This window comes from Zootermopsis nevadensis, unplaced genomic scaffold (genome assembly GCF_977971745.1).
Source record: "Zootermopsis nevadensis isolate Lab colony 2312 unplaced genomic scaffold, Znev_1.0 Znev_ptg000025l, whole genome shotgun sequence".
NCBI classification, from domain to species: domain Eukaryota; kingdom Metazoa; phylum Arthropoda; class Insecta; order Blattodea; family Termopsidae; genus Zootermopsis; species Zootermopsis nevadensis.
Window position 1 is genome coordinate 1,431,842 of NW_028259157.1, and position 7,420 is coordinate 1,439,261.

The following is a 7,420-nucleotide window of genomic DNA, read 5'->3' on the forward strand; positions in this document are numbered from 1 at the left end:
GCCTATATCCAGTGCTTCCGTACCTCAGTCACTCGAAAGTTTTCATGGCGCCTTGATTGGTCACCCTGGCGAAGAGATAAACTGTGAATCTCCTCTAACACTTTTCACCAACCTCCTGCCAATTCATCGCTCTTCTGTCTAAATATTATTTATTGGAAATACCAAACATGGCGGCCGAGCGAACCACTAGGTTCTGAGGCTGCCCAGTCTATTTCAGACAACCGGTGTTTACATCTACTCACATGAAATTGAGAGTATCCCCCGTTGCCAGCGCCGAGTGACGTTGCACAAAACGGTTGGAGACCAAGGTCGCTGACGTCAGTTGCTCTTCTCACACCGCCTCTTGTTTTTATCTGCACGATCAAAATGTCTTGAGGCAGCGTTTGTGATGATGTGTGGAGACTATAAAAGCAATTCAGAAAACTATTTGCACCAATAGGAAGCCGTGTGTGTGTGTGGTGACGCTCAGCAATGTACCCAAACCCTCTGGATCGAAGGCATTCAACAGTACGTCAAGTGATTGACAAATTCTTGTACCTGGATGCAAATCGCAAGAACAACAGAAACATCAAAGTCGGAAATTCATCTTCGTGTGGGGACAAGAAAGACGATCACAGGAAAGTGACGTCAGGGTAGTGGAAACAGAAACGCTGTTTCTTGGTTAACCTCGATTTATATTTGTTCGTGTATTATTTATTGATTAGAGAAGAATTATGCTGCTTTTTACGTGTGCGGTGCGCTGAGACACAGTCCTTCAGCCAGGTGTGTCATTGCTGCTAATTATGTTTGTACATTCTTGGACATTTTTGGTATAATCAATGTTTCTTTTGATGACACTTATTCCATAAGGGATAATACCTAGAGTGGATCTTATTGGTTACTTTTGTACTTTAAATTTGCTTTTTATGTTATCTATTAAGTTTTTAATGTCTTTTTTTTCTTCCCTTTTCTGTGTTGTCTTTGTATTTTGTTTGTTTGTTTGTGTTGCCCTGTAATTGGCTATAGCAGCTGTTGGTGAGTACATTAAATAAAGAATTTAATTATAGAATTGAAGTATTTAATTTGGCAAACACGTAAATAAATGAATTGAATTGAATATTGTACATTTATATAATTAGTTCATTTGTTTGTTTGTTTTTTATTTTAATGTTTCACTTTTAGGCATATTATTTAGCTCATTTACTGTTCATTATTTTGCAATAAATTAATGAATTGATTTATTATCATTATTATATTGTACATTTATATATTTATTTAATTATTTGTTTTTGTATTGCTATGTTTACTTTTATTATTTTTTTGTATTGTTAGTGCTCGGCTGTTATTGGCCTTTTTGGCTGTTGCCAAGCACTCAAATAAATGAATTGAATTGAATTGAATTGAAATCTCCTGTCGACTCGAAGATACAAAGGATGGAAGCCGTGAACAATCTGCTAATGGTAAGTTGACTGAAGATACATTTTTGGTCTTATTGCCATGGCCCATTTTGCATATATGAGTGAATTTATTGTCTATTCAGAACCAGACCCGTGTTGCCCCAGATTAAGACTTCAGAACATACTTTACTATCTAAAGCAGGGGTGACCAGCCCGCGGCCCGCGGGTCGCATGTGGCCCGCCTTGAACATTTTTCCGGCCCGCGAGATTCATCACACTTTTACAAAATATATTTATTTTATAATGGCCAAAGTAGTGAAAACCAATGTATTAAAAAAATTACATTATTTGTGCATCCATATATTCAAAAATTATCTGTCGAAATTATGAGAAAAAATTAGAATTAGATTCTGAATATGGTGACGTTGTATACTTCCGTCAAGTCAGATGGTTAAGTCGTGGAAGATGTTTACAGCGGTTTTATGAGTTACGAGAAGAAATTGACTTGTTTATGAATGACAAGCAAAGACCTGTACCAGAATTAAGAAATGATGAGTGGTTATTGGATTTATGCTTTTTAGTGGATATTGTCGAAAAACTTAATCAATTAAATATATCATTGCAAGGAAAAGATAACCTTATAATCGATACATTTAATCACATCAAAGCATTTCAGAAGAAATTGTTGTTATTTGAATCGCAATTGAAAAGTAATAACGCTCACCACTTTCTATTGTTGAAAGAATTTAAGAAATCAAAATGTAACAATTACATCAAATATGCAAAAGAAATAAGAAAACTTACAGCTGCTTTTGAAAGCCGATTCAGTAATTTAGAGTTAGACAAATACAACAAAATTTTTGAAATATATTCATCTCCCTTTCATGTTAAAATCGAGTCGGCCCCAGAATATCTCCAAATGGAACTGGTTGACTTACAGTGCAATATTGAATTAAAACACATTTTTGAAACATCAGAATCAAAAATAGATTTTTATAACACTTACGTCACAAAAGAGAAATTTTCCAATTTGAGAAATCTGGCACAAAAAGTTGTTAGCGCTTTTGGTTCAACTTACACCTGCGAATCGTTTTTTTCGAAAATGAAATTGACCAAACACAAAACACGCTCAAACATAACGGACGCTAACCTGCAACACCAATTACGATGTGCAAATACCCAAATTGAGATCGATTTGCAAAAGCTAAGTGAAAGAGTGGAGAAACAAATATCGCACTAGTAAAATAAATATTTTTTAATGATTTCATTATTTTTATTTCATTCATATTTATATATTTTTTATATTTAATTTTTAGTGCTATATATTTCTTTACAATGTACGCTTAGTATCATTATTATTATATTATCTATGTTTACATGTAAGAATAATAGTAAACACAATAATAATAACTCATTATGTTTCAATTTTTCACTCCAAAAAAATGTCTATAGTGTATCTAAATCTAATATGGGGATATATAATTTTATATGTGGCCCGCGGAGTTATGATGCATTTCCAAAGTGGCCCGAAAGATCATTTGGGTTGGCCACCCCTGATCTAAAGGAACGAGTCATTATATGCAAATTTACATAAACTTGCCATTAACAGATGCAGGAATTTAATGTACATGTCGTAAGCAGTTATGCTATCCCATTATTCGGCAGTTTCCATAAATGGAATTTCATACGAATGAACGAAGCGCTAGGATTTTGTCCGCCGAGTTACCTGTTAAATTTTGTATGTACGTTTTCTGCCTTTCGGGCGTTCATTATGCGACGCATCTAATGAAAACGTCCAGGAAATTGGATCTGATTTCGTCTTCTAGTGTAAAGGTGGAAAGTAGTTATTCATTTTGGCCCTCTGGAAAGACCCAAACTTCGTGTTATCTTCAAAATACCAGGTGATGGACAAAACATAAATCCAGTGATGTTAATTACCATCATCAGAAATATGTAGAGCAGATTTTTTATTTTAATTTCTTGCAACCTAAGGAGATTATCTGACGCTATAGTACAGTTAATTGAAGATTTCTGTCTTCTGGGTTATTGCGCTGTGTAGTCTGGTCGATGTTAACCAACGTTTCAGAGGTCATACTGCCTCCGTCATCAGGGCGATATTCATCGCCCTGATGACGGAGGCAGTATGACCTCTGAAACGTTGGTTAACATCGACCAGACTACACAGCGCAACAACCCAGAAGACGGAAATCTTCATCGCCCTGATGACGGAGGCAGTATGACCTCTGAAACGTTGGTTAACATCGACCAGACTACACAGCGCAACAACCCAGAAGACAGAAATCTTCGTACTCATCGCCCTGATGACGGAGGCAGTATGACCTCTGAAACGTTGGTTAACATCGACCAGACTACACAGCGCAACAACCCAGAAGACAGAAATCTTCATACTCATCGCCCTGATGACGGAGGCAGTATGACCTCTGAAACGTTGGTTAACATCGACCAGACTACACAGCGCAACAACCCAGAAGACGGAAATCTTCATCGCCCTGATGACGGAGGCAGTATGACCTCTGAAACGTTGGTTAACATCGACCAGACTACACAGCACAACAACCCAGAAGACAGAAATCTTCATACTCACCGCTGTGAGAACCTCAAGTCTTACGTACAGTTAATTATTAAATATTTTTAATGGATCCAATTGAGTAGGCAAGCAATCTCTTTTTTAACACTTTGTCGAAGTTGCTCTTCTGTGTCGTGACGCAGTGTTGACTTGTTCTCCGAAACTTCGATATTTATCTGTAAGTGCACTTTGCGTTACCCTTCTGAAGACCAACATAAAAAGTAGATCAAATTTTTAAGACGCTGTGCTGTTTTCAAGATTACAGACAATGGACAAAGGTTGAAAGGATGGTATTAACAATACGGAATGTCCACGTAACTCGAAACCGACCCACTAGCATGGCCATGGTCTGCGTTGTGGACAACTCGCTTCCCCGTAATTCGCTCGCTGCTGATTAGCTTCGTGGTTCCGCGTTAAGCTAGACATTCTGTAGAATCGGCAGAGACATTAGGCAATGTCCTACGTGAGCGATAAGAAGCGAGCTGCATAAGCAGCATGGGGTGTCATATGACATAAGGGAATCGCTTGTTGTGTCCTGCGTGAGAGAAACACACGGCCTTCCTGCGCATGCCAATTCCCTGTAGTGCACAGTCAGAGCTTCCTTGCGCATGCGCCTTACTGGCCAGCGCAGCGACCTGCGCGAAAATATCGAAATATTTGATCTTGGACTTTGGCCGCCGACCGCTTCGCTGTAACCTAGGACAGCGCCACACAAACAGCCAGTTTGATATTTCCGCTTCACCCACGCAACTCGCACCGCTCGCATTTAATCGCCCACGTAGGACACCGGGTTAGACTTGATTCGTTGTAATGTCCGAACGCGTTCTTTTGTTGCAGGATGTTTGTCGGCCGACATCGTTCGACATCCTGGAACCGAAGTGACCAGATACTTTCTCTCCCTCTCCCACCCTCGCCCACGTGCTACCATTGGTCCACTCCCATACCTGCTCCCATTGGCTCGGGGCAGGCTACACCTTTCACGTCCCTGCCTATAAAATCCAACTCCTCACACCCTATTGGCATATTCATCGCCCTGATGACGGAGGCAGTATGACCTCTGAAACGTTGGTTAACATCGACCAGACTACACAGCGCAATAACCCAGAAGACAGAAATCTTCATATTCACCGCTGTGAGAACCTCAAGTCTTACGAAGTTGAAGTAGTTTGTTTCCGAACCACTTGGTCTGTGGCAATATTAATGTGTACTAGCCAATGTGTGGAATCTCTTTCTCAAACGTATACGCAGTTAGTTAACATTACTCACATAAACCTCCCCACTGTGTTTTTGAGGACTGGTTAATTATGCTTTTAGCATCGACTTTGGACATTGGAAAATTAGTTGTAATATTGAAAAGGCACGAAAATAAAAAAAAATGTGTTTTTACCGGTATAAAAAAGAATTATCTTCACCGAACCCTGAAGATGGCTGGAATATTTGACTGTGAATTGCAACGTTACCGGATGACCCTACATGAGCTTCGTCCAACACAAAAATGTGTATAGATCTCAGAAATGTATTGTTTTAACTGAAAATGGGAGGAATTCAAGGAAAATATGATACTAAATATAATTGTGCATACTCAGCTGACGGGGGCGGCACTTATGTGTCAACGATAACCTGGTTCTCTGTTTTCTACATCTAAATGTACACGCTTTAGGTATCGTCAAAAAGTTACTGTTCATGAAGGAATTCACGTCCTTTGTTTCTATTTGTAGCTTAACCCAGTAATGGGTCATTGCCGCCTCCTTTTCGGAGGTTTCTTAGTCTTTGAAGCGTGCATTGAAGCGTAGTGAGTGAATACACAATTTCTACTCAATCCTGATTTGACTGCCAGAGCCATCTAGCAGTGAATCAGGAGAGACTTGGGTGAGAAATGGCCTCTGAATTTTGCTTACGAAACATCTCGTATCATGCTCGCAAGGTTCTTTTACATGCCGTAAATCTACGACATGGGACCTCTGGCTTTACTTCTCCTCTGAAGGAAGTTGTGCTACGGATTTTCATCAACCTTAAAAATCCATCGACCTCGGCCGGATGTCCTTTGTTGCCTGTATGAAATAAAATATGTTCTGTGCCAGTAGATTGTGACGAAACTTGCTACAGACCATCTACGTTAAAATTGCAATCTACATTTGTAATACCAAATTATCGTGCGAGACACACCATTCCAACATTCCCTTTCTAATAGCACAAAAACGTTTATTCCGACGAAATTCTGTAAAAAAAATAATGCAAATTAGATTTAGAACCATGCGGAAGAATATTCCCAACACTCAGAGGTTAAATAAAATATACTTTGCTATTCGACCAATGATTTTATAATAAATGTAATGGTATTTTGGATTGTGAACAGTGAGTTTCTCATGGAAGAAATTAAACTTTTCTACTTAAAATTATCCTTATTGTGTAATTACTGCTTTAAACGAAACTCAGAGCCGTGCAACATCGCCTGGCTGGGTTTGAGAAACGCCGTGTAATCCAATGAATTTGCTAGTCCGATGTAGTTCCACGCTATTCATTATTTTCTTTAGTTTGTGTATATTGACAATATTAGATTGTTGTTTGTAAATAGAATATTTGATGTATATTTCTGTAACTTATTACACAAGAATAATTTAATATATTTTGTACAAAAATAATAAAATGTGTTGTTTGCCCAAAGGTTTGTTCCCTCTTCGAGCGATGCTTCCTAGGGCCCCCCGATTATATTATTAACCTACTGTCATATTTTATTATGGTGCGAATTTTGATGTATCATACGTAACGATTATTTTCGCGATAACGTTTGAACCGATTTAATCGATTTTATGCAATCAGAGCGTCATCATTCGATGTCACCTTTTCAAAAATGGGAAGTCTTTGACAATACTCGATGTAATGACAATATTTGATTATATTCACGAACTGCTACTCTGTAATTAAAAGTAAAAGTAACCATGAGTGAAACACATTAGATCGTCATATTGGCTTTAACAGATTTTATGCAAAACTTCCCGAGATTCATTTTAAAATTACCCTTCCACGGAATATTGCGCAACTTCAAAATGGCTTCTTCTCAGTCGCCACTAACTTTGTATAAATTTGTTATTTTCCTCGTTATGCGTCCTTTATAAATGTCTGAAAGCTAAATATAAAATTTACAAAATTCGGATTTTTCTCAGTATTACAAAATTTAAAGTAGTACTTAAATACACATTTCTAACGAAGAGTCTAAGAAGCCAGAAAATAAACATTAAAATATTTACTTATCTTTGTTTGATTACACAATATAATACGATTTAATATAGCTCAAAAGGCGATTTTAAAAATAATAACCAGCTAACGGAAAACATTTAACATTTGTCGTAGACTATGCGGTAGACTATGTTAACGGTTTTTAATATGAAGTCAAGGCTGTTCAGTCAAGAATTAATTTCCGACAGACAACTGAATAATTAGAAAAAATAAAACAATG

General features: G+C 37.8%; 1 long non-coding RNA gene across 1 annotated transcript; it reads left to right on the forward strand.

The window, feature by feature from the left end:
• The first annotated feature begins 227 nt into the window (after positions 1–227).
• LOC147872613 (uncharacterized) lies at positions 228–6,627 on the forward strand. Its single transcript, XR_015537044.1, has 3 exons — positions 228–762; positions 1,312–1,439; positions 4,801–6,627. It is a non-coding gene; the product is annotated as an uncharacterized LOC147872613 (long non-coding RNA).
• The last annotated feature ends 793 nt before the right edge of the window (positions 6,628–7,420 follow it).